Source organism: Saimiri boliviensis, chromosome 9 (assembly GCF_048565385.1).
Source record: "Saimiri boliviensis isolate mSaiBol1 chromosome 9, mSaiBol1.pri, whole genome shotgun sequence".
Lineage (NCBI taxonomy): Eukaryota > Metazoa > Chordata > Mammalia > Primates > Cebidae > Saimiri > Saimiri boliviensis.
This window is the reverse complement of record NC_133457.1, coordinates 28,814,204-28,840,095: the sequence shown is the minus strand read 5'-3', so window position 1 is coordinate 28,840,095 and position 25,892 is coordinate 28,814,204. Positions and strand designations below refer to the sequence as shown.

The 25,892-nt window shown below is 36.8% G+C and overlaps 1 protein-coding gene across 4 annotated transcripts in view; it reads right to left on the bottom strand.

Moving 5' to 3' along the window:
* The window catches only part of LOC101039884 (vitamin K-dependent protein S-like), a 752,700-nt gene that overhangs the window by 717,383 nt on the left and 9,425 nt on the right, over positions 1–25,892 (bottom strand). For all 4 annotated transcript variants that reach the window (XM_074405626.1, XM_074405629.1, XM_074405627.1 and 1 more), the window contains exons 3-4: positions 20,517–20,594; positions 17,920–18,005 (exon numbers count right to left, since the gene is read on the bottom strand). The gene's annotated coding sequence lies outside the window, so the exon portion shown is untranslated. The remainder of the gene's footprint in view (positions 1–17,919; positions 18,006–20,516; positions 20,595–25,892) is intronic.

Here is a 25,892-nt window from a genome sequence, read left to right as displayed (position 1 = left end):
ACACTGTCAAACTTTTATCCAAGAAGGAACACAGGAGTTCAACATAAAAATGAAAGAAACTTCAGATACTTTAAAAAATACAATGGGCAATGGTCTGTGCTGTGGGTCTAGTAGAAATAGTGGCTGGGTCCCAGTGCATGAGACAGAGAGAGTGTCTCTGCAATACACATTCTCACTGGGGAACTGAGCAGTCCAGGCCACATGGGACCTCCTTGACCCTTCCCAATGCTAGATCTCATTTGGGATGTAGTGGGGAGACTGTGAGAAAGAGTGGCAGCAGGAAGTGCTTTATGCATGCTTCTAGACCCTGGCACTCATAAAAGAAGGCTGTTCCTGATCCGAATTCATGGTGGGCTGCACAGAAACCTTCCAGTCAGCACAGGCAGCAGTCACTGGCTTGGAGAATCTTGGGGACAGAGGCTTGCAATCTAGTCTCAAGTGGAGGAGGAGCCCACATGGGCAGAACTGAGAAGTGAGTGTGGCATGAGTTGGGTGCCATTTCCTGGGACAGAGCTGGGAGGGGTATGGCCTTGGAGCTGTGGTTTTGGAGTTTTGTGTTCTGGGACAGTTTCATGATCTGGGGACTAACTGCTTGAGTCTTGGCTGAGTGTTTCAGCTTGCTGCTTGTCGTAGGCCATAGGAGGGAGCCCCACTCAGAGCACAGGAGAGGTATGGGTCCCACTACTGCCTGCTTGCCTGGGAAACCTAGCCACCCCTCTTTCTCATACTGGCTCTTTGGATTGGAAGAAGTGGCTTTGCTTCTCACTGAACCATTGCCTCAGTGGCCTGAGAACTGTCTTCCAACTCCCTCAGGGCCTAGTGCTTGTGCTCAGCTTTTGGGAGCCTGAGCACAGATTTCCCCAACCCAGCCCCACCTGGCATTTTCTTCCTTATCCACCTAGAAGGCAGAGCATGAGACTGGGACTTCTGGGAGTGCACAGCCCAGCACACACCCTGGAACACCTGAGTACTTCTCCTGATTAACAAGTTAAGCGTAAACATTGCTGCCACCACCATAGCTGGCTCCCACCTATAAGAGCCAGCTACTTGCTAGGAGGCCAGCCTATACAACATCTGCTGATACAATTGCACAGTGCTCAGGAAAGAGACAAACTGTGCACAACCTCTGCTTCCACCATCATCCACGCTGCCTGAGTTACTCAGGATGCCCACTCATCTGCCCAGTACATTACTACTACAACTGGCATTTGGGAAAGTAACCACAATAAGGCTATTTATAACCAAGGAAATCATATAGACTATGCCACTCCCCCATGACCCCTGTCATGACTGACACTTACGCCTACCATTGTGGTACTTGATACAAGATTTGCCTGGTCCATCCCTACTACATTTTGCTCCTTCCCTGACCCAGAGCTGAGCATGGTGCCCAGGCCACACTGTGTGTTTCACAGACAAGCCCATTGCCTGAGGCACAAGAGTTTCTCCTGCTAAACAAAGATCAAGCATAAATGCTATTGCTACCACCACAGCTGGCACATACTGGCAAGTCCTGACTACTGGCCTGAAAATCAAATTACACAACTCAATACAAAATCTTCTGACATAAATTGCACAGTGCTTGAGAATAAGATAATGTTCAAGGTTGTTCTAAACATGTAAACAAAAGGACAATACTCACTATCATAAAAACACATAAAAGTATAAACTCACAGATCTTATAAAATAATTACAAAAATGAAGTGGCAAATAACTAAATACAAATTAGTGGTATGACAAATCCCCACATAGCAATATTAACTTTAATGTAAGTGGATTAAATGCATCATTTAAAATATATAGATTGGTGAAACGAATAAAATATGATTATAGAGTAGGCAAAGTAAGATGACTGAATGGAAGCCTACAGTAATTGCCCTCTCTGCTGGAGACTTAAACACTCCATTTTCAGTGTTAGACAGAAAATCAACAAGGAAACATTGGACTTAATCTATGCTATAGGCCAAATGGGCCTAAAATATATTTATATCATTTTTCTTCAACTGCTGTCAAATATACATTCTTCTCCTTAGAACATGGGATCATTTTCAAGATAGACCATATATTAGGTCCCAAAACAAGTCTTTAAAAACTCAAATAAACTGAAATTATATTAAGTGTCTTCTCTGATCACAATGTAATAAAACTAGAAATAAATAACAAGAGGAATTTTGGAAACTATACAAACATAGGGAAATTAAACAATATGCTCCTGAATGTCCAGTAGTTTGATGAAGAAAATAAGAGGAAAATTTAAAAAATTTCTGCAAACAAATGAAAATGGTAATACAGCATATCAAAACCTATGAGATAGAGTGAAATTTATGGGATAACAAGGAGGTTTATAGCTATACAAGCCTACTTCAGAAAAGCAGAAATATTCAAATAATTAAATTAATAATTCATCTTAAAGAATTATAAAAGCAAGAACAAACTAAATTCAAAATTAGCAATAGGAAACAAATATTAAAGATAAGATCAGAAATAAATAAAATTGATAAAGATAAACAAAATAAAACTTGGTTTGCTGAAAAGATAAGCAAAATTGTCAAGCCTTTAGACAGACTAACTTAAGATAAAAGAAGGAAGACCCAAATACATAAAGTCAGACATAAAAAGAGACATTATAACTAATATCACAAAATATAAAAAATACTTGTCTCATGAGCAACTTTATGCCAATAAATTAGAAAAGCTAGAAGAAACAGATGAATTCCTAGACACATACAATCTGCCAAGTTTGAACTATGAAGAAATAAAAAACCTGAACCTGTCAATAACAGGTAAGGCACTTGAAGTCATAATAAAAAGTCTCCCAGCAGAGAAAAATCCAAGACCTGCTGGCTTCACTACTAAATTTTACCAAATCAGTAGTTTAAACAAGTCTTAATACCAATCCTACTCAAACTATTCAAAAAAATAGAGGAAGAGGGAATACTTCCAAACTCATTCTTTGAGTCTGGCATTACCCTGATACCTATACCAAATGAAAATGTAAAAAAAAAAAAATAAGAAGAAGAATGAAATTACAGGCCAATATTTCTGATGAACATTGATACAAAAATCCTCATCAAAATACTTGCAATTCAAGTTCAATAACACATTAAAAAGATTCATCATGACCCAAGTGAGATTTATCATAGGAATGCAAAGATTGTTCAACAAATAAAAATCAATCAATGGGATACATCATATCAATATCAACAGAATGAAAGAACAAAAAGTATATCATCATTTCAACTGATGCTGAAAAGGCATTTGATAAAATTCAAGATCACTTCATAGTCAAACTCTTTAAAGAAAAATACTGGTATAGAATGAACACACCTCAACATAATAAAAGCCATACATGGAGACCCACAGCTAGTATTACACTGAATAGAAAAAAACTGAAAGCCTTTCCTCTAAGGCTTTATGGAACATGGCAAGAGTGCCCACTGTGACCACTGTTATTCAACATAGTACTGAAAGTCCTAGCTAGAGCAATAAGACAAGAGAAGGAAATAATTCCAAGAGGCACTCTCAAAAATATACAAATACATAGAAATTAATAACACATTTCTGAAATATCTTTGGGTCCATGAAGAAATTAAGGTAAAAATTCATTTCTTAAAAAAATAAATGAAAATGGATATACAACATATCAAAGCCTCTGGGATACAGCAAATCTCTCTCTTAGCAAAAGTAATGCAAAGAGAGAATTTTATAGTGTTAAATGTCTGCATTAAAAAGATCCCAAATTAACAATGTAACATTATACATCAATAAACTAGAAAAATAAGAAGCAAACCCTAAACTACCAGAAGAAAATAAATGAAAGATCAGAGCAGAACTGAATGAAATTGTGACCAAAATAGCAATACAAAGGATTAATAAATTGAAAAGTTTTTTTAGAAAATAAAATTGAAAGATTGCTAGCTAGACTAATCAAGAAGAAAAAAATATTCAGATAAGCACAATCAGAAGGATGGTTCAATGTACTCAAATCAACAAATGTAATTTACCACATAAACAAAACTTTAAAAATATATGATTATCTCAACAGATGCAAAAAGCCATTTGATAAAATTCAGCATCTCTTCATGATAAAACCCTCAATAAATGAAACACAGAAGGAATATACATCAAAATAATAAAACCTATGTATGACAGGCCCACAGGCAACAACACACTGAATGGGAAAATGTTGAAAGATTTCTCCCTAAGAGCTGGAACAAGACAAGAATGTCTACTTTCTCCACTTTTATTCAATGTGTACTGGAACTTAAAGTGGGACTTAACTTTAAAAAGCTTCCACAAATCTAAAAAACAACAGAATGTACAATCTGCAGATGAGAGAAAATATTTGCAAGATACTCATCTGACAAGGGACTAATATCCAGAATCTACAAGAAACCCAAACAACTCAACAATAATAAATAACAATAAAATAGCCCCACTAAAAAGTGGGCAAAAGCCGGGCGCGGTGGCTCAAGCCTGTAATCCCAGCACTTTGGGAGGCTGAGGCGGGTGGATCACGAGGTCGAGAGATCGAGACCATCCTGGTCAACACGGTGAAACCTCGTCTCTACTAAAAATACAAAAAATTAGGTGGGCATGGTGGCGTGTGCCTGTAATCCCAGCTACTCAGGAGGCTGAGGCAGGAGAATTGCCTGAACCCAGGAGGCGGAGGTTGCGGTGAGCCGAGATCGCGCCATTGCACTCCAGCCTGGGTAACAAGAGCGAAACTCTGTCTAAAAAAAAAAAAAAAAAAAAAAAAAGTGGGCAAAGAGCATGAATAGACATTTCTTAAAAGAAGACATACAGTTGGCCAATGAACATATGAAAAAAAGGTTCAATATTACTAATCATGAGAGAAATTTAAATTAAAACCGCAATGAGATACCATTTTATATAAGTCAAATTGGCTTCTATTAAAAAGTCAAAAAACAAAAGATGTTGGCAAAGATGAGTAGAAAAGGGAATGCTTATACACTGTTGGTAGGAATGTAAGTTTGCATAATGTCTATGGAAAGCAGGATGTAGGCTTCTCAAAAACCTAAATGGAGAACTACTACTGGACCCAGCAATCCTACTACTGGATATCTATCCCAAGGAAAAAAATTATTATATAAAAAAAACACCTGATCTCATACATTTATCACAGCACTATTGACAACAGCAAAGATATGTTATTAACCTAAGTGTTCATCAATGAATGATTAACAGAAGAAAATGTGGTATATATTTATACCATGGTGATATGGTTTGGCTGTGTCTCCACCAAAATCTCATCTTTAATTGTAGTTTCCATAATCCCCACGTGTCATGGGAGGGACCTGGTAGAAGGTAACTGAATCATAGGGGCAGTTTCCCCATGCTATTCTTGTGACAATGAGTAAGTTCTCACAAGAGCAGATGGCTTTATAAGGGGCTTCCCTTTTCACTTGGCTCTCATTTTTCTCCTTCCTGCCACTATGTGAAGAAGGCAATGTGTTTTTGTCCCTATTCACCATAATTTTAAGTTTCCTGAGGCCTCCCAGCCCTGTGGAACTGAGAGTCAATTAAACCTTTTTCCTTTATAAATTATTCAGTCTCTGGCAGTTCTTTATAGCAGCATGAGAATGAACTAATATACTTAAAATACTACTCGGCTATAAGAAAGAAAGAAATCATGTTTTTTGCAGCAACATGGATGAAACCGGAGGTCATTATCTTAAGTGAAAGAACTTGGAAACAAAGTCAAATACTGCTTGTTCTCTCTTGTGAGTGGGAGCTAATAATGCGTACACCTGAATGTAGTGTGGAATAATAGATACTGGAGACTGGGGAAGGCTGGGAAGGTGGGAAGGGGATGAGGGATGAGAAATTACTTAATGGATACAATGTACACTATTAAGATGATGGTTACACTAAAATCCCAGACTTCACCACTACACAATATATAGACATAACTAAACTACATTTGTACCCCCAAATGTAAGCAAATTTTAAGAGGGAAAAAATAGTTTAAAAATCAGCCTCACCAAAGCTGTAAAACAAAATATTCTGATGTTTAATTTACTTTGAAGGAGAAATTGGAAAGCACAGCAGACCAATTGGAGATCAGGAGGTCCTAACCTAATGTTGCTCTAATGCTAACTTACCTGATTGTGTGCTGTCTGTCATTGCAGCTAGTTGGGATTTGCAGAAAGAGTGCTCTGTGCTCACGGGAGTTACAAGAATGAGGTATTTACCATCAGATTTAGTTCAAGATCCAATAGGTAACAAGTTATTATTTGTGACAAGAGTCCAGGGAAGAAACAGGCCCGGAACCAGATGAAGTGGCCAGAGATACAGAGAGTAAGAGGTAAACAAGGCCAAGACAGTTGTAACAAACTTAGTTGTTCTCCAGGTGATTCTATGTGAGGCCAAAATTGAGATCTACTCCTCCAAACAGCTCCTTCTCCTAACTAATCATGTCAACTGGCCCAGTCGTAAGGGAAAAGGCTCAAATTCCAGCACCTTTGGGCAATACCTATTGATCTTCCAAGACTAAGCTTTAATATTATGTCCTTAATGATACCCATTCTATCCTCCTTCCTGTGTGCTCTACTATGCACTGTGTGCATATGATTTTATTGTAACACTGGCCAATTCCATATACTTATTTTTCTCCTCTACTGGGGTCCCAAAGAGCATGATGTGTGTCTTTGTATCCCCATTCCACTTGGCATAAAGTCTGACAGGTGACAGATCCTCACTAAATGTTTATTAAATTCTTAAGAATTTATAAATATTTATTCTTAAATATATATTTAACCAGCCCACATGACTCATTTTATAAATGTTGTGAACATTTACAAAAGAAAATAAACTATGTAGTCTCTAAATCTTAATCTCTTTAAAATCTAAATCTAAATCTAAAATTAAAATATAAAATTCTGGGATTTCTGTCTCCCTGCATCATATAAAAATTATATACATGATGATAGAAATAATACTTTAGGTCTGTACTTCCCAAATTTAACATACACCTGGGGATCTTGCTGAAATGCAAATCATGATTTGGTAGGTCTTGGAGTAGGCCTGAGATTCTGCATTTTTGGTAGGCTCTGAGGTCTTTCTGGTACCATCTGGTCAAGGAAAACACTTTGAGCAGCACAATTTTAGGAGATGGAGACTGATCCTAGCCTTCATGTCAAACATTATAAGGCAGATGATATGATTTGGCTCAGTATCCTCACCCAAAATTTCATCCTAGATTGTGATTTCTACTGTTGACAGAGGGGCCTGGTAGGAGGTGACTGAATCATAGGGGCAGACTTCCCCCTTGCTGTTCTCATCATAGTATAAGTGAGTGAGTTCTCATGAGATCTGGTGGCTGTTTGAAAGTGTGTGGCACTTCCCCCTTCACTCTCTCCTACTCTGCCATGGTAAGATGTGCTCAATTCCACTTCACATTCTGCCACAATTGTAAGTTTCCTGAAGCCTCCTAGCTAGGTCTCCTAGCTTAACAGGAATCCTGTATGCTACTGCAGAACTGTGAGTCAATTAAACCTCTTTTCTTTATAAATAACCCAGTCGCAAAGTAGTTCTTCATAGCAGTGTGAAAACACACTAATACAGCAGATAATGCAAACCTTAGCATCAGTCTGCCTGGTTCAGATTCTGATCCTGACACTTAAGTCATTTTAACATATTTATACCTGAACTTCCTTATCTGTGACAGAGGGATGATAGGGCTTTTCTGAAACAAACAAGTTAATTCATGTGCAATCCTTATTATGATGCTGCACTCATAATAGATGAAATATATATAAATGCTGCAGTTTCACTCCTTATAAGTCTACTTGTTTTAGTGGTTATCATGGTGTTCTCTATGTTCAGAAGCCCTATTTTTTTAAAAAAAATCTTAAAAATTATACAGTGAAGATGTATTTTCCTAGATTGAGAAAGCAAATGTACGTTCCATAAGCCAAGAGACAAAATTAGAAGAAAGAAAAAATTTAACTTGTCATTTGTCCAGTAACATCTTTCTCTGCCTTTGCATCCAAAAACTGCCCCATGATAATGCTGAAAATATGTAATATGTGGATTATTTCAGAAAAGATAAAATACTGGCATTCAAAGTCATAATAAAAAGATACTCCAGCTAGAATATATGAACTGAAATTCAGTGCAGAATAAATATTAGCACATACAAAAATACTTTTAACAATAATATATAGAACCCTGTCCTGACACTAAAATATCAGTTCTTCTGCAAGCCAATTGCTTTTTAATGACAAATGCTAAACTCTTAGGGAGTTGTTAGAATGCAGAAAAGATACCCCCAACCTAAAATAATAGCAAATATAGGACTCAGATTCAGAAAAGAGGGAAAGGATAAGGATCAGCATGCCAAAAAAATCCCCAAAACCAGAAAATCTGACATTATTAGGAGTACTGTGTCACTTCAAGAAGGAAAAAGGGACAAAAGAGAAAAGATGTCCCAAAAAATTCTTTTTGAGTTCCTAGTATGTGCCAAGTGTTTCAAATATATTTGAGTCTTAACTATGTAGTTACACTCTGTGGAAGACGTTACAAACGCCATTTTACAGATAAGAACCTGGGAGTCAGAAGGTTATGCTTACCAGACCTAGTTTTGGCAGAGCTGGGATTCGAATCCACTGTTAGTGGATACTATATGACTATATGTTACTATATAATTCTCTATAACTCTAGTTAGTCCCATCTCCTGAGATAATTTTACCCTTACTAATTTTATTTTTTTAATGTTTAATTTTTGTGAATACATGGTTGGTGAATATATATATGGGTTACGAACCTCCAGATTTGATATTGTTCAAGTTTAAATCAAGTTTAAAGTCATATAACAAATAAAAAGCCAGAACAAAATGAAGTAGAAATGCACATACTGTGCCAAAGACACATTCCATCATTTAATAGTTTTCATTGAAAGAGTAAATCCTGGGACCCAAACAAGTTTGTCAGGCTTGTTACTAGCCTGTGGGCTTAGTTTACATTTCCCCTGGATCCCAGCCAGGTGGAATATGGTATGTGCTTTCCTTTCTTTTCCCTTAATGTGTATTTGGAGAAGAATGTCTGCCCCACTAGGTAGTTCAAAGTACAAAACCTACCCCTGAGATCTACCCCTGGCTTCTTCACTGAAAATTCTAATCCTTGAGTTGCCACTGCTCTTTTGACCCATGATTCCATCGAGCCTCGGATGCCTTGGTAAGTGAAGCAGATGAGTGGGAAAAATTAATTCAGGGTCTTGAAAGATAGTTGATTTAATACCCAAAATTTAGTTAACCTAAAGTTCAACCCATGTATGTATTCATTCCTAAACAAAACAGAATAGAAAATGTAGACTATTGGTTTAATTTACATCTTTTAAGCTATAAGATTCTTTTTATATCCCAGTTTATACAATTCATTAATTATATCACCTACTTTTAATACTGAATTAGTATGTTCCTCTTATTGGATTATAAAAGAAAAAAAGGTCCATTTAAATTTTCAGTCTGTTTTTCACACTGAGAAATGTCCAATTATTTCTTATTTAGTTATAACTTTCTGTATTAGATGAGAGAAAACCTTTAATAATGATACCGTAAGGGGTTCAATTAACTTGGCAACATTTTAACCTTGCAAGCTTTCCTAAACCGAAAGCTATCTAATTTTTTAATTTTATCTTTATATTTTCACAGAATATATGAGTAAAATGAAACTAAAAGTCACATTCTATAATAACTAGTATTAGTATGTGAAGAAATTTTAAATATGCTGTAACGAAGACTTGAAATTGCAAAATGACTGCAAATTCTGTTTTCTTTTAACATGGCCTAGGAGTAAGGCATTTTAACAAAGAAATAAGTATCATTGATATAGCATATAGATTAAATATATCAAAAAATTGGCATTTTCTGGACACTAGTGATTTGGGAAAAAAATGTAATTTTTCTTTGATAAATAAGAAAGTATTTTAAAATCTTAAATGTTTTTGAGCGTCCCCCACAATAAATACCATTTAACATGAGTTATCTTGTTACTGTCAACATACAGACCTCTTTATTAAACGGAATGCCAGGTTAAAGAGGAACTAATAGGTTGGGCATGGTGGCTCACACCTGTACTCCCTGCACTTTGGGAGACCAAGGTGGGTGGATCACCGGAGGTCAGGAATTTGAGACCAGCCTGACCAACATGATGAAACCTCTTCTCTACTAAAAACACAAACAGCCGGACGTGGTGGCAGGCACTTGTAATCCCAGCTACTCAGGAAGCTTAGGCAAAGGAATCATTTGAATCTGGGAGGTGAAAGTTGCAGTGAGCCAAGATCATGCTGCTGTATTCTAGCCTGGGCAACAAAAGCAAAACTTCGTCTAAAAGAAGAAAGAAGAAGGAAGAAGGAAGACGGAGAAGAAGGAGAAGAAGAAGAAGGAGAAGAAGAAAAAGAAGATGAAGAAGAAGAAGAAGAAAAAGAAGAAGAAGAAGAAGAGGAGGAGGTGGAGGAGGAAGTGATAAACAGTATTTTACTAACTATGTGTAACTAACGTATATTACTGAGATATAATTATTTAGTGGTCATAAACTTCCAACTGTATAGTTAATCAAAGTGCAATTGCATATGATTATTTTGCTCCCTGCATATTTTCATTATGAAAGTGAGATCTGTCATAACAAACATATTCCTTTCTGAAATCCCCATATGACATTAGGAGCCAAACAAGTTAAAAGCTGTGTTTCAAATATGCAAAAGTAAATGTAAGAGACATTTTCTCTTAAAAAGATCCTCAGTCTGTTGAAGCAAAGAAAACCTCCCACTCAGCCCGTAATTATTAAGAAATTAACCAGTTTTAAAATATAAACTAGCAACAAAAACAGATCAGCTTTTAAAACTAAAGTTATTGAATCTTGAGAGAAATGTGCTTTTGCTATATTACAAGAAGAAACAACTTTTTCATTTTGAGGGCTTGGAAGATTTATCTAGTAACTAATATTGATCTATTGACTATAAAGTACAGCTGTTGTATAAATGGACCTTACTAATGTACTTGGTGGCATTCATTGAATGCATTAACACCAATCAAGCATTGAAATAAAAATACTGACTGGAATATGAGCATCCATTTTGTTCATGATAAAACTGACACATTCCTAACACTTTAGTTCTAGGAAAATTTCTAAAATGTTAATTTCCTTTTTATTAAAAAATAATTGGGTGGGAAACTAATTTAAGGGTAGGGAATAATAAGAACATTCTGCACATGGGGGAAACTCTTGAAAAACTACACCTTCTTAATTATAAAACAATGATGACAAAAGTTAGAACTGCCACAGAATCATGGAATAATTTCATCAAACCAGTTACCTGAGAAGTAGTTATATAACTGTGTTCTCTGCAATGTCTATATAATTTACATGTGTACTAGCTATGGTTCCATCATCTTTATTATTTCATAAGCTTTATATTTCTATCTTGGTTTCCTAATGTCCAACTTTGAAATATATGTTTACTAAAATATGGTTATAATTTTTAAAATTATCTTGTAAGAGTATAATAACCTGAAAAGTTGTATTGGTTAATATTCAAAAATTACAAATAAAACATATTAATATTACATTTTTCTTTTTGTTTTCTGTTCTTAACTTTATTTTAAAGTAGATAATTCATTCACATACTATGAGATTCAGAAGCTAATAATATTTTAGGAACTTTTATATATTATTGGGAGACATGACTATGCCCTAAGTTCTAAAAATAGTGTGTTTTTATTAATAACATGTCTTGCTCCTCTTCCATATCCTGTTATAATATTACAGCTCTCTAGTTTTAACCCCGTATATGCATCTTCAATATTCTGAGGTATTGCTTGAACCAATAAGCAGAATTTCATTCTGACATAATTTATAAACAGGAGAGCATTTCAATTTCTATTTATAGACTTATGCCATCCTTTATTCTCATGCATTACTTCTATGGCCACCAAAATGGTTATCAAAATAAGTTGCTTTTGGCCTGGTATAGTGGCTCATGCCTGTAAACCAAGCACTTTGGAGGCCTAGGTGGGTGAATCACCTGAGGTCAGGAGTTTGAGACCAGGCTGGCCAACATGGCAAAACTGTCTCTACTAACAATACAAAATTTAGCCAAGAGTGGTGGCAGGCACATGTAATTCCAGCTACTTGGGAGGCTGAGGCAAAAGAATCTTCTTTATTACATAACATTATGTATTAGTCCATTCTCATGCTGGTAATAAAGGCATACCCAAGACTAGGTAATTTATAAAGGAAAGAGGTTTAATCTTTTTCAGTATAATAAAGGCCATTTATGAAAATCACACAGTTAATCTAATCAATGGGAAAAACTGAAAGGTTTTCTTTTAAAATCTGGTACCAGGCAAGGGTGACCATTTTTGCCAACCCCCCCTTTTTTTTTTCTTAGACAGAGTCTCGCTTTGTCAACCATGCTGGAGTGCAGTGTGATGTGTTCTCAGCTCACAGCAACCTCTATGTCCTGGGTCCAAGGGATTCTCCTGTGTCAGCCTCCTGAATAACTGGGATTACAGGTGCCTGCCATCATTTCTGGCTAACTTTTGTATTTTTAGTAGAGATGGGGTTTCACCAAGTTGGCCAGGCTGATCTCAAACTCCTGACCTCAGATATCCACCCACCTCAGCCTCCCAAAGTGCTGAGATTACAGGTGTGAGCCACTGTAATCTTTGGGAGATATGACAGAGCTAAAACCTTCTGCATTCTCTTCCCCAAAATAGGGTTTTATGAGATGACATCTGAGGGAGAGTGAAGTTAGTCACACTTGACTGATATTTGAGAAGTCAGATGTGTTATAGTATTATGTTTAATCACAAGCAGTTCCTCAATTAATTGTCTTGCTAGTAAGCATTAAATGAAAATAACTGAAGAGATCCAATTCTATATTGCAGATATCTATGTGCTAAAATATAAACAGGAAGCCTAAGAATAGAACTACAGACAAATAAAGCATCTATATGAAAATACTAACTTTTCCAAATTTCCAATTAATAAATGTAACAGAAAAAAGTCATGACCATGTTGCTACAACTATTAATTTTTAATTTGCGTCTCCTACGCTCCCAAAGTCAGTGGGAAAATATCTAACGGCTACAGTGGTGTGATCACAGAAAAAGAAGCAGTTTCTATTTTTGAGTTTCTGCTTCCTATTATTCAAACGCATCTTTGGAATTTTTTCTCCACAATTTAAATCTTGGTTGCTGCCCTGTTACTTAGCCAACGTGGCATGATTTTAATTGAGTGTGGCAGTATCTCAGAGGGAAAGGGCACCAAATTTGTAAAGCAAACATCATACCAGCATGGCTCAAGGCTTGCTAGTTGTTTTCCTGGCTGATTTAAGATTTCCAGATATGTGAGAAACTGAATCATTATGGAATCAAAGTTCCTATTAAAATGCTGTATTTATCACACTAAATCAGTAAGATGCAGTAAGTTAATATTGGTTTCCCAACACAGTGAATCAATGGAATATTTTGAAGTTATATATTTAATTTCTTGTTCAGTTGTATTGTGAGTTTATTCAAGGATTGCATAATCACTCAATGAGCCTACTATTCTGGGTCCAGAACTCCTGGGATACTCTCCAAAACATTTTTCTCCTTCATCAAGATAGTTTATTACTAATACGTTACGTAACCTAACAGTCTAAGTGATTATTGAAACAACTTTTTTTCTCTATGAAATTTCAAATCTACCACAATTTAAATTAAAAATAAATAACTCACTTTTCCTATAAATACAATAGACTAGCAGTAGCCACAGCTCCAATGCAGTTAACAATAACAATAATGACGTAAAAGCATAAACTGAGCACCAGTGGTGATACAGCTACTCAAAAGCCTTTTCTTCTCTGCTCTGCCAGCAAGGCACCAATTTTTTTTTAACTTGACAATGAGCCTTAAAGAACATGCCCTTTTCGACTCCCTTGCAGCTGGGGGTGACCCTGTGTTTACACAATAAGACAGTTGGAATTCTTAGTTAGGTGTCCAGGAAAGCTATTGTTTTTTTGAACATTAAAAAAAAAAAAGGAAAAAGAAAAGAAAAGAAAAGAAATGTAGAGAGAGACAGAGAGAGAAAAAAAAAGACTTTATCTTTTTCTCTTGCCTGGCACTGAGAAGTAGGGGCTGGCCGTGAAACAGCCATTTTGCAACGTTAGGGTGGAATCACAAATAGAATGAGCTGAGTCCTTAATGATGATTCTTTTGAGCAGCTGTGCCTGGGTTCTGGATGTCCTCCTTCCAGATATCTTACCATTTAAGAAGACGTATCCCCTTTATGTTCAAGGAAGAGTGGTCAGAATTTGTGACATGTGACTGAAAGTAATACAAGTGATATATAGCTGACCTTAAACAACACAAGTTTGAACTGCACAAGTTGAATTATATGCAGATCTTCTTCTGCCTCTGCTACTCCTGAGACAACAAGACCAACCCCTCCTTTTTGTCCTCCTCCTCAGCCTACTCAACGTGAAGAGAGTGAGGCTGAAGACCTTGAGGATGATACACTTCCACTTAATAAATAGTGCATTTATTTTTTCTTTACAACTTTCTTAACAACACTTTCCTTCTCTAGCTTCCTTTATTGCAAGAATATGGTATATAATACATATGATATAAAAATCATGTTAATTAACTGCTTATGTTATTGGTAAGGCTTCTGGTCAACAGTAGGCTCTTAGTAGTTAAGTTTCTTGGGAATCAAAAGTATATGCAAATTTTCAGTGAGTGGAATGTCAATGACCCTAAACACGTTCAGCAGTCAACAGTAATACCTGCTCTAGGTGTCCAGTGCCTTGGTATGGCATCAGATCAGGGAAAATCATTTACTTGTGTCTGGTACAACCCAGTGAACCTGTAGCTGGTGTTCTGGGGATTTAAAGACTGACAAATTATGGACTCTGCCTCTCAGGAACTTAAAACCTGAGAAGTAGAGACAAATTTGTAAATAGTTACAATATAATGCTACCTGGGAAGACAGGGTTTCATAAAGGGCACTCCCTGGTACAGCACTTCAGTTAAATTTGCCTGTTGTCACACAAGTTTGGGAAACTTACTTTATCTTAAAGGCTCTGAGGTGTCCTGTAGCAAGACTTCTTTCTAATTTTCTTTGACCTACTGTTTTTTCAAACTGTATAATAATAAAAACATCCCCCCCCCACCCGAGGCAGAGCCTCTTGCTGTTCAAAGAAACCTACTTGAGGAAATGCTTTATTTAGTGATTTAAGACAGTTATTATTTCAGTGTTATGACAAATATTATCTGTGGAAAGAATTCAGGCATCTCTTAATTATTCACATATTAGTCCCACTGCTGTGGGTTGAATTGTGTAACCCCAAAATGCTTGTTGAAGTTTTAATCCCTGATACCTTGAATGTAACCTTATTTGGAAGCAGGGTCTTTACAGATGTAATTAAGATGTAAACAAAGATGAGGTCATATCTAAATCCAATCATGGGTCCTTTTATAAGAAAATCACTGGTGTCCTTAGAACAGAGGACAGAGACACACAGAGCAGAATGCCATGTGATGACAGTGGCAGAGATCAGAGGGTGCGGCTGCAAGCCAAGTAACACCAGGATTGCTGGCAACCATCGGAGGCCGGGAGAGAGCCAGAGAACAGATTCTTTCCCTGCGTCCCCTGAAAGAAACCAGCCTGGATGGTATCTTGATTTGGACTTAAGGTCTGCAAAGCTATGTGGGAATAAATTTCTATTGTTTTAAGCCGCTTAGTTTGTGGTACTTTGTTATCTCAGCCCTAAGAAACTGACACAATATCCTACTTCCTATTTGGCTCCCATCAATTCTATTTGTTCTTGAAATTTTTCGTGGTGCTTTCTCTTCAAGTCTAGGCAGCTGCAGGATGGGAAAGGAATGGCTTGAAGGCCAGAAGAATTTGAGCCCTGACTCAGCCTGTGTTTAACTCTTTGAATTCAGGCCAGTTACTCAGATGGTCTGAGTCTGTTTTCTGAACTATAAAATAGGGATTAAAAGCTTGCATTCATTCTTTACTTCATCCATTGATCTGACAAGTATTGATTGAGTGGTGACTGTGTATCAAGCACAGTGTGAGGCTTGGGGATTTTTTTTTTTTTTTGAGGATTAAATGAGATGAATATGAATATACTTCATCATTTGTACCTCAAAATACAAACCAAGTTATTATAAATAGGATTAGATGTATTGATGAGAATCAATGTTCTCATTCCATCTGGTCAAACAGGTAAACATTTGATTAAAGAAAATGGTTGCCAGGCCAGGCGCTGTGGCTCATGCCTGTAATACCAGCACTTTGGAAGGCTGAGGTGGGCAGATCATGAGATCAGGAGTTCGAGACCAGCCTGTCCAATATGCTGAAACCCCATCTTTAATAAAAATACAAAAATTAGCCAGGTAGGGTGGCATGTGCCTGTAGTCCCAGCAATTCGGGAGGATGAGGCACAAGGATCACTGGAACCCGGGAGGCAGAGGTTGCAGTGAGCCAAGATCATGCCACTGCACTCCAGCCTGGGTGACAGAGCGAGACTATGTCTCAAGAAAAAAAAAAGATTGCGGCCGGGCACGGTGGCTCAAGCCTGTAATCCCAGCACTTTGGGAGGCCGAGGCGGGTGGATCACGAGGTTGAGAGATCGAGACCATCCTGGTCAACATGGTGAAACCCCGTCTCTACTAAAAATACAAAAAACTAGCTGGGCGTGGTGGTGCATGCCTGTAATCCAAGCTACTCAGGAGGCTGAGGCAGGAGAATTGCCTGAGCCCAGGAGGCGGAGGTTGCGGTGAGCCGAGATCGCGCCATTGCACTCCAGCCTGGGCAACAAGAGCGAAACTCCGTCTCAAAAAAAAAAAAAAAAAAAAAAAAAAAAAGATTGCTGGTATTTCAAAGGACTGGAAGCAGAAACCCTTGGATGATCATAAAAAGGGATAGGATATGAGAGATTCATGAATTTATTCATCACTCATTCAACAAAGCAGACCTTATATTCCTCAGAGTTTAGCCAAGCCCACCTATTATAAATTGTAACTGAGATGGTTGATAATTGTGTTTCTTTGCCTCCAAAAGGAGACAATATGAACAGTCATGTTTACTCATTAAGTAGTTACATATAAAAAATAATATTGGTATATCAAGAAGAAGGTAAAGTAGCTACTGGTGTTACATTTGCAAAACATGTAATAGAATAGAAGGTAAAATTTATATGAAATATCTTTCAATAACTTTTAAGTCATGCAGCTGACTATTTGAAAGTTGAAGTCACTGGTACCTACATATGCACAAACAAAAGTGTAAAAAACCCTCCTTAGCAAATCTGTTAGGGGTTATCTTCTGATTTCTCTTGAGACCACCTGGCCATTTGAAAGACCCCTCCCTCCACAGCCAGAAGCTTTGACTTTCCAACTCTCATAAAGTGAGCAGCCAGTGCTGTCCCATTAAAACTTTATCAAGTGACATAGAGCCTGCTTTTTTCAGGAACCAGCTATGCAGCTACTCCGTAGTAAATTCCCACACAAAGGTACATTACTACTGGTCTTCTTTTTTTTTTTTTTTTTTTTTTTTTTTTGAGATGGAGTTTTGCTCGTTTCCCAGGCTGGAGTGCAGTGGTATAATCTTGGCTCACCTCAACCTCCACCTCCTGGGTTCAAGCAATTCTCCTGCCTCAGCCTCCCAAGTAGTTGGGATTACAGGCATCTGCCACCAAGCCTGGCTAATTTTGTATTTTTAGTAGAGATGGGGTTTCTCCATGTTCAGACTGGTCTCGAACTCCCAACCTCAGGTGATCCACCCACCTCAGCCTCTCAAAGTGTTGGAATTACAGGTGTGAGTCACCGTGCCCGCCCACTACTGTCTTCTAATTAAGACTGTGCTGGAGTGCAGAGTCATAGAGAAAGGGCTCTGGATACACACCTTTAGCAGCTCAATCCACTAGTTTAACTCTTGGACTTCCAGCTTCATGAGGCAATAAATTCTTGTCTCACATTTTTCCCCCAAAGCTAAAAAAAAAAAAAAAAAAAGACACAAGAATAAATACAAAAATAAATGATACTATGTGTTTGTGTAAATAATACACAAAGCTTTAAGGTTGCTTTTTTAAAATATTGTTTATAATAAAAAGACATCCAGCTATTATAGAACTTAGTGTATTAAGATTTTAATATCACTACCAACAGTTTTTCATGATACAAACTTTATTTTTTTTTAAAAAAAAAGCTCAACTTGGCAATCTTTCATCCGTTCAAGATTCAAAGAAGAGTAATCATACCTCCAAACCTTGCCAGCAGTAATTCAAAATAAACCACCTAATCAGCAAGAGGAAATTTGTTTCATGGACTCTGAGGGAATTCTGGCAAATAAGGCTCATGTGTTTAATCAGCATCAAAAAATTGTGAGGAAAATATAGTGGCATGTATAATATTTAACTGTATCTATTCTGAACCATCTTACAATTGTATTCATAAGCTGTCCTAAAATCATCCATAGCTGTGAAGCTTTTCTGCTATCATATCCTAAACACGAGATTGTCCTCTTTAACGCCTCCATAATACTTCTTATAGGATTGACTGGTTGAGTTAAAACTGAAGTGGGTTAACATAGTTTGACTGTGGGAAAGATATTATAGACCTGAGCAGTAAGAGACAATTTAAGGGCTAGTATGTTCTATTTAGAGATGACAAAGGTACATAAGGGAATATGATCAATTAGAGAAAACATGAGATCATCCAGCACAGTGGCTCAAGCCTGTAATCCCAGCATTTTGGGAAGCCAAGGCAAATGGATCACTTGAGCTCAGGAGTGTGAGACCATCCTAGGCAACATGGTGAAACTTCGTCTCTGCAAAAAAATATAAAAATTAGTCAGGCGTGGGGGTGTGCACCTGTAGTCCCAGCTACTTTGGGGCTAAAGCAAGAGGATTGCTTGTACATGGGAGGTGGAGGCTGTAGTGAGCTGAGGTCATGCCACTGCACTCCAGCCCGGGTGACAAAATGAGATCCTAACACAGAAACAAAAACAAACACATGAGAAATTACTAGATCTAAAACGACCTAGAAAATTATGTATATTCACATGCACACATAGATATTCAGCTAAAAAAGATATATAGAAAAGAACAAGATCATGTTTTTTGGAAGAACATAGATGGAGCTGGAGGCTGTTACCCTTAGCAAACTAAGGCAGGAACAGAAAAACAAATGCCACATGTTCTCACTCATAAGTGAGAGCTAAATCATAATTTATCAACATAAAAAAGGAAATAACAGACACTGGAGCCTACTTGAGGAGAAGGGAGAGGAGCAGAAAAGATAACTATTGGGTACTGGGCTTAATACCTGGGTCATAAAATGACATGTACAACTAACCCTTATGAAACATGTTTACCTAGATAACAAACCTTATAAAAAGATATAAATATGACAAACTAATTTTTCATTTCAAACTCATAACTTCAATTAGGTTAGTGTTAAAAAAAAAAAAAAGAAGAAGAGATAATCTAATTCATTTTACTCACTTCACAAGTGAGTAAACAAGGACACGAAAGGCAAGATTACTTATTCAAGGCCACCAGGTGTGCAGAGTTGGTTGGAGTTAGGCAGGCCAGATCCTGATGAGCCATGGATAGGCAGAGCCTTGACACGGGTAAGCTTACTTTCCTGGATAAAGTCCTTCCCCATTTCTTATCTCCTTTCTGTGTGCCAGGTACTTATCACCTTGCATATCAACAGCCCTTACATTCTCTCCACATGCTCTTACTGACAGTGTTTACTAGAAACCAGATGGCCAATTAACAGGAAACTCTAGTAAACCTTTACTTATCTATGTACATCCAACAACTGCAAAGATATGCTCCCTTCATTTACAGTATTTGCTTGATGAGAATCCAGAGGTTTTTAATTCCCTTTCATTCCTATTTTTCCTCTTGTACACTTAAAATTCTGCATTGTCCAAGAAGAAATGTACTTTAAAACGAACTGAGGTCTTGATTTAAATGTCGTCATTACGGTGGGTTTGTTTTCCTTTATTTATTTATTTATTTTTCTTTTTGTGAGATGGAGTTTCCCTCTTGTTGCCCAGGCTGGAGTAGAGTATAGCGGTACAATCTCGACTCACTGCTGCTTCCACGCCCGGGTTCAAGCGATTCTCCTGCCTCAGCCTCCTGAGTAGCTGGGATTACAGGCGCACGTCACCATGCCTGACTAATTTTTGTATTTTTAGTATAGACAGGGTTTCACCATGCTGGTCAGGCTACTCTCGAACTCCTGACCTCAGATGATCAGCTTGCCTCGATCCCTCATAGTACTGGCATTACAGGCGTGAGCCACCATGCCTGGCAGTGGGTTTGTTTTCTATGTGGGTTTTATTTTTTTTTTTCTATCTTTGCCCATAGCTATTTTTTTTAAGTAAGGGATTTTTGAACTTAGTATCATCAATATGATAAAATAAGGACATAGGCACAGGGCTGGTGTGTTTTGAGGCCCCTTGGTTTGAGAGGTGTCTGGCCATCTTACTTTTTCTCCTAAGGCTCAGGCTTTGAAGAGAACAAAGTAGTTCTGGAGTTCCTCTCCCTTCCCCAGAGTCATCATTATCTGAAGAGCAAAGAAAATAAAGAAGAATGTTGCTTTATCACAGCACTTCTCAATCTTTCATGCTTGTTTCATCTTGTGGTAGTGGTGGCAATGTTCCAGGCTATGGGGAAAATATGCTCTTACATGGTGTGCTTAAGCAAAGAGTAATTTATTAATACTCACATAGATGAGTACATGGGAACTAAAAGAAATAAACAAAAGGAAGAAGCCCTTTAGGCATGCTAGCAACAATATAGCCACTATTCCCTGAAGAACCACTCCTAAGAAACAACACTCTCTCTCAGGTACCTTGCCCCTAAAATTTCATACCCTCTATTGCTTTTTCTCCCAGCCTCAGTGTAATCCTAAGTGAATTGTAATCTTAAGTCACAACAGAAGATTAGAATCAGATGTATATAATAAATGTTATTTACTGAATTCACATCAGATATAATTGCTTTACGGAGACTCTCAAATTTGAAACATGTTTAGCTTTTCAGGCTTGCATTGCAAATTCAATATAAAAATTCCTATTTGATGTTTTTATTCAGTCAGTCTTTAAGGAGAGAAGATTACCAGTAGCTGTTTTTTCTTTTTTTTTTCCTCCTCAGATACCTGACAATTACTCTTTTCACATAAAACTTTTAAGTGGAAATTCTTTAAGTGGAAATCTTTCTAAAGGGCATATAATAAGTTTCCATGACTCTATCAGTAGAGAAAACAAAATGTAATGTAATTCTTTATTTTTCTCAAGATTATTAAAGCGGGTCCTGGTTCTCCATATGAAGACATTTCTTTGTCACAGAGCAGCATGGCTGTTGCTAAGTGCACTGGGGCCAGACAGCAGCTGCTAGGTAGAAGAGATCTTTCTGAGTCTCTGAGCCACTAGTCATCAAATACTTGGCATCAGGAAGGACAAGTGGAACCCTGACATGGCTGTTCTCAGAAGTTCTGGGAAAGAGTCCTATTTAACTCCTCCAGAGCAAAGGCTTAGCATGTGACCGTGGCTACACCCGAATTACAGATGTGGCTGTCTCATGATTCTGTGGGAAGTTTGCTTCTTTACTCGGCTGGTGCTGCCCAGCATGTCATTTACTACCCACAACATGGTGAAAGAGGAATTCTCTCAGCTCCTTTCTAAGTGCGTGCATACAGTACAAATCCCAGTCTCCTGAGTGCAAAGTATAACTGGATAAAGGACAATGAACTAAGATAATCTATTTTCTAAAAATACCTGAATAATACAACCCAAAGAATGTGCTCTACCTTCAAGCCTATGGAAATTCCAAATGTAATAATCCCCACCCTTGAGTTAAATGGATAAAGTTACAAACATACTTTAAAGTACTAAAAAATGATCCAAACTCAGTCCTAGAACTTAATGCTTTATGGTTTTGGGCAAAGGATTAATCTTTGAAGAATACAGATACTATAAATAATTGAAATCTTGACAAGGCACATACTAATTTAAATTTCTTCATATTAACTTCTTCATAGTTGTGGGGTACGGTTCTGTAGAAATATATTTGGTTGACAGACATTGACATTGATATTTAAGAAAACATTATGAACAAAGAAGATTTGTTCAGAACATTTACAAATGTTATAATTCACACTATCAAATCTTCCAAGTTCTGGTGCTACATACTAACTCCAATTTTATTTTTTCAATATTATGTGCATTTTACAATATTTTTTTACCATTTTCCTATCATGGCTCCCTTTTTCCTATTGAATGAAGTTCATGTGCCTTATCTTACTTGTTGTTAACCTTATCCACAATTTGGCCCTAACTTATATTTCTAACTTAATCTCTAATCCTCATTATACAAAACCAAAATTCCCATATTATTAGACCTTTCATCATTTTTTGAGAAAGCTTTGCACTGTCCTTGCACCATTTCTAATGTCACCTTCTATATGGAGCCTCTGTGATCCCTCCAGGCAAAAGAGATGGATCCTTTATCAAAATTTCTATAGCCCTTTGTATTTCTCATGTGGCATCCATCATGTATTGTCCTATGCTATTATCTGCACACATCCTATTTCATTAGATTGTAAGTAACTTGAGGGAAGAATATGGGCTATTTGCCCATATGGATGAATATCATTCATATTACCTAGCATAGTGTCTTCTATATACAAAATGCAAGATAATAGGATGAAATTATATATGTATGCATCAGATCCCTTTCAGGTGCAAAATAACAGAAACGCAATCCAAGCTGGTTTAGTCTCTAAAAGGGGAATTTACTGGATTACATAAATTCATAGTCCAGGGACACAGTTGATCTCAAGTATAAAGATTGAGGAGCTTGGCTGGGTGCAGTGGCTCACACCTGTAATCCCAGCACTTTGGGAGGCCGGGCAGATCACCTGAGGTTGAGAGTTCGAGATCAACCTGACTAACATGGAGAAACCCCGTCTCTATTTTTTCAAATATATATTAAAAAAAAAAAAAAAAAAAAAGATTGAGGAGCTCAAAGAATGTCCTTACAGTTCCCTCTCTCTTCATCTCTCTATTCTTTCTGTGTCCATTTCACTCCATTTTTCAAGAAGGTATTTTTCACATGGTGGTCAAGAAAGGCACAAGCAGCCTTTCTCATATTCCAAGAAAGACAGTCATTGGCTCTGCTTGGATTTCATAATCACACAAGATAAGGAATGAGGGCCTAGTTTCCCATGAAACACAAATACAAATGATAAGAAAGCCTGATGCATAGGAGCAGACAGTTTTTGTAGTAAAAACCTATAAAATCACACTATAAATTACAGAGATTAAATTAACTCTTTAAGGACTTCACAGATTAACACAAGATTTACCTTTAAAATTGTTTAAATCTAAGTGAAAATAGCAAATCCACAAACATGTATTGTATGGCTTTATATTATTTTCAAGGGATATAACTGATAGAAAAGCTGATATTTCAACCACTGAGGAATCACAGTCTAGTTAGTGGTTGACGAAATGCGTGGCATAAGGAATGATATTATCCAAGTGTTAAATATTTCAGCACAGATTATAACCTTAATAGTAAGTCAAGAAAGAAAGAATGATTGTGGAATAGAATAATTATTGAAGATTTTGTGGAGACAGTGAAAGCTGTTTTGATTAAAGAAGGATGAATTGTTTTTGCATTGTTAGAAAAAGGTGGGAATTAAATATGTTTGAAGGAAAGAAAGAGAATGAAATCATCTAGAAGCATTCTATATGTAGAGACTTAATTGTAGAATCACTTATAATGGATAATTTATGTTGAGAATAAGGTTAGATGGTTACAGCAGGTTAGCTCAAAGAAAGCTTTGCATCCTGGGTTCATGAGTTTAAACTTGATCTCATTATTACAATTTTATTATATGTAGGTTTTTAAAAAATTGAAATAGTAGTTCAGCTGCAGGTTATGATGTGAAAGGAGGACAGAAGCTATGATATTTCTACTGTGAAATAGGAGCCACACTTACATTTATATGAGTTGTGCAGTGCACAACCCTACTGGGCACCAATCACATTGCAGGTGAATGGTGTCTCCTAATATTGCGCAGTGCCCAAATTTTTAAACAATATATGGCCCATCCATATGACTTTCAAGCAAAAAGAACACACCAATTTGACCAACGTAGAAGATAGATAGATGCTATATAGAAGTTGGAGAAAAGGTTGAAGAGAAAAATGAAAACTAGATTATAGGGTACCTTGACTATCAGGCTAAGAAATGTAAACTTTACCTTTACATGCAGGGTAGAGTTTGGGAAAACCACTGGGAAACTGTGAATAGAATAGTGAAGTTACAGTCAGTGTTTCAGGAAAATTGAGTTTAAGCTACAGTATTCAGGATAGATTCTAGGGACAGAAATTTGCAAAGTAGAGAACTGTTAAAAGATTGTTAGAGTAGTGCAGAAAAAAGTGGGCTATACGATAGAAAGCAAAAAGTGATTTGGAGGGTATTTTGAAGAAATAGAAGAAAGGCAAAAAGAGTGAATGTCTTCCAAAAGAAACACATAACCCGGGACCTATTATTATTATTTAGGTATAGAGTAAAGGAGAAAATTATATATATTTTTCAAATCATTCTCAATGACTATACTGCTGGAAGTTATGTAGCTCTTTGTATTTTACACAGTGTTTTCAAATATATTATCCCATTTGGATATAGATAATTTTTGAAATCATGAAGTTAAGCAATTTCCTAAATTTATATAAAAAGTCACATGTCTAAACAATAGAAATTGTTATTGCCTACAATAGAATGCAATTTAATATTTTAATGACAAATTCACCTATGTTTATCTAGACCAGAAAAAAATGAATGGGCAGTGATCCCAGCATGTCTAAAACCAGTCTTTTTATAAGCTCTAGATTTAATTCCTTATAACACTTCAGGGAGCTGTTCCTTGTCATTCCTCTTCCCATCACTGATCTTCCCCTCAGCAGTTTCGAAAAGCTTTCTTTGACTCTTATTTCCATCCTGTGTCATCTCTTCACTTCCCATCAATCTAAGCTGCTGACAGAGTAGTTTATGTTTCATGTCTCCATCTCCTCTGCACTAAGTCACTCCTCAACCCTTTCCACCTCTGCAATTGCTCTCCCTGAATATAACATGAATCTTCCGTTTGCTATGTCTATTGAACACTTTTCAATATGTACCATGTTTAACCTCTCTGCAGTGAATGATAGAATTTTCCTTTCTCTTGTTTTTCAAACTCCTGCCTTGGCTTCTGGGTCTCATTCTGCCTTGATTATTTTGCCTCTGTGCCATTAACTTTCTTGTCTTTTCATGTTAACAATTTTCTAGAGCTTATCAACTCTTCTTATTGTGCATACTTTTTCTGAGAAATTTTATCCACTCCCTCTAAAGCTTATATACTAATAGCTCTCAATTCTATATCTTTAATCCAGATCGAAAGCCATATATGTCTAATTGGATGCCCTGTACATGCTTCATAAAACATGCCTAGCACCTAACCTCTTACATGTGCCTCAAATCTGTTCTTCCTTCCATACCAGCTGTAATTGCCGGTTAATATTCTACTCTTTATACCATAACTTACTGAACTATTCTTCAATAGTTCAACATTTAGGTTGTTTTTATTTTTTTCCCCTACAATAGCTATTTTTGTGATGATTATCTTTGCAAGAAAAAATGTTTCACTGAAATCCAGACTACTTTGTATGGATAGTTTCCTAGAAGGGAATTTACTAAATAAGAGCCTGAATATTTCATGGTGCCTGATTGTATTGCCAATTTGCTTTCCAGAAAATGTGTATCAATTTATAGTTCTCTTTGCAGCATATCTTTTAAATTTTTTACCATATTGAAT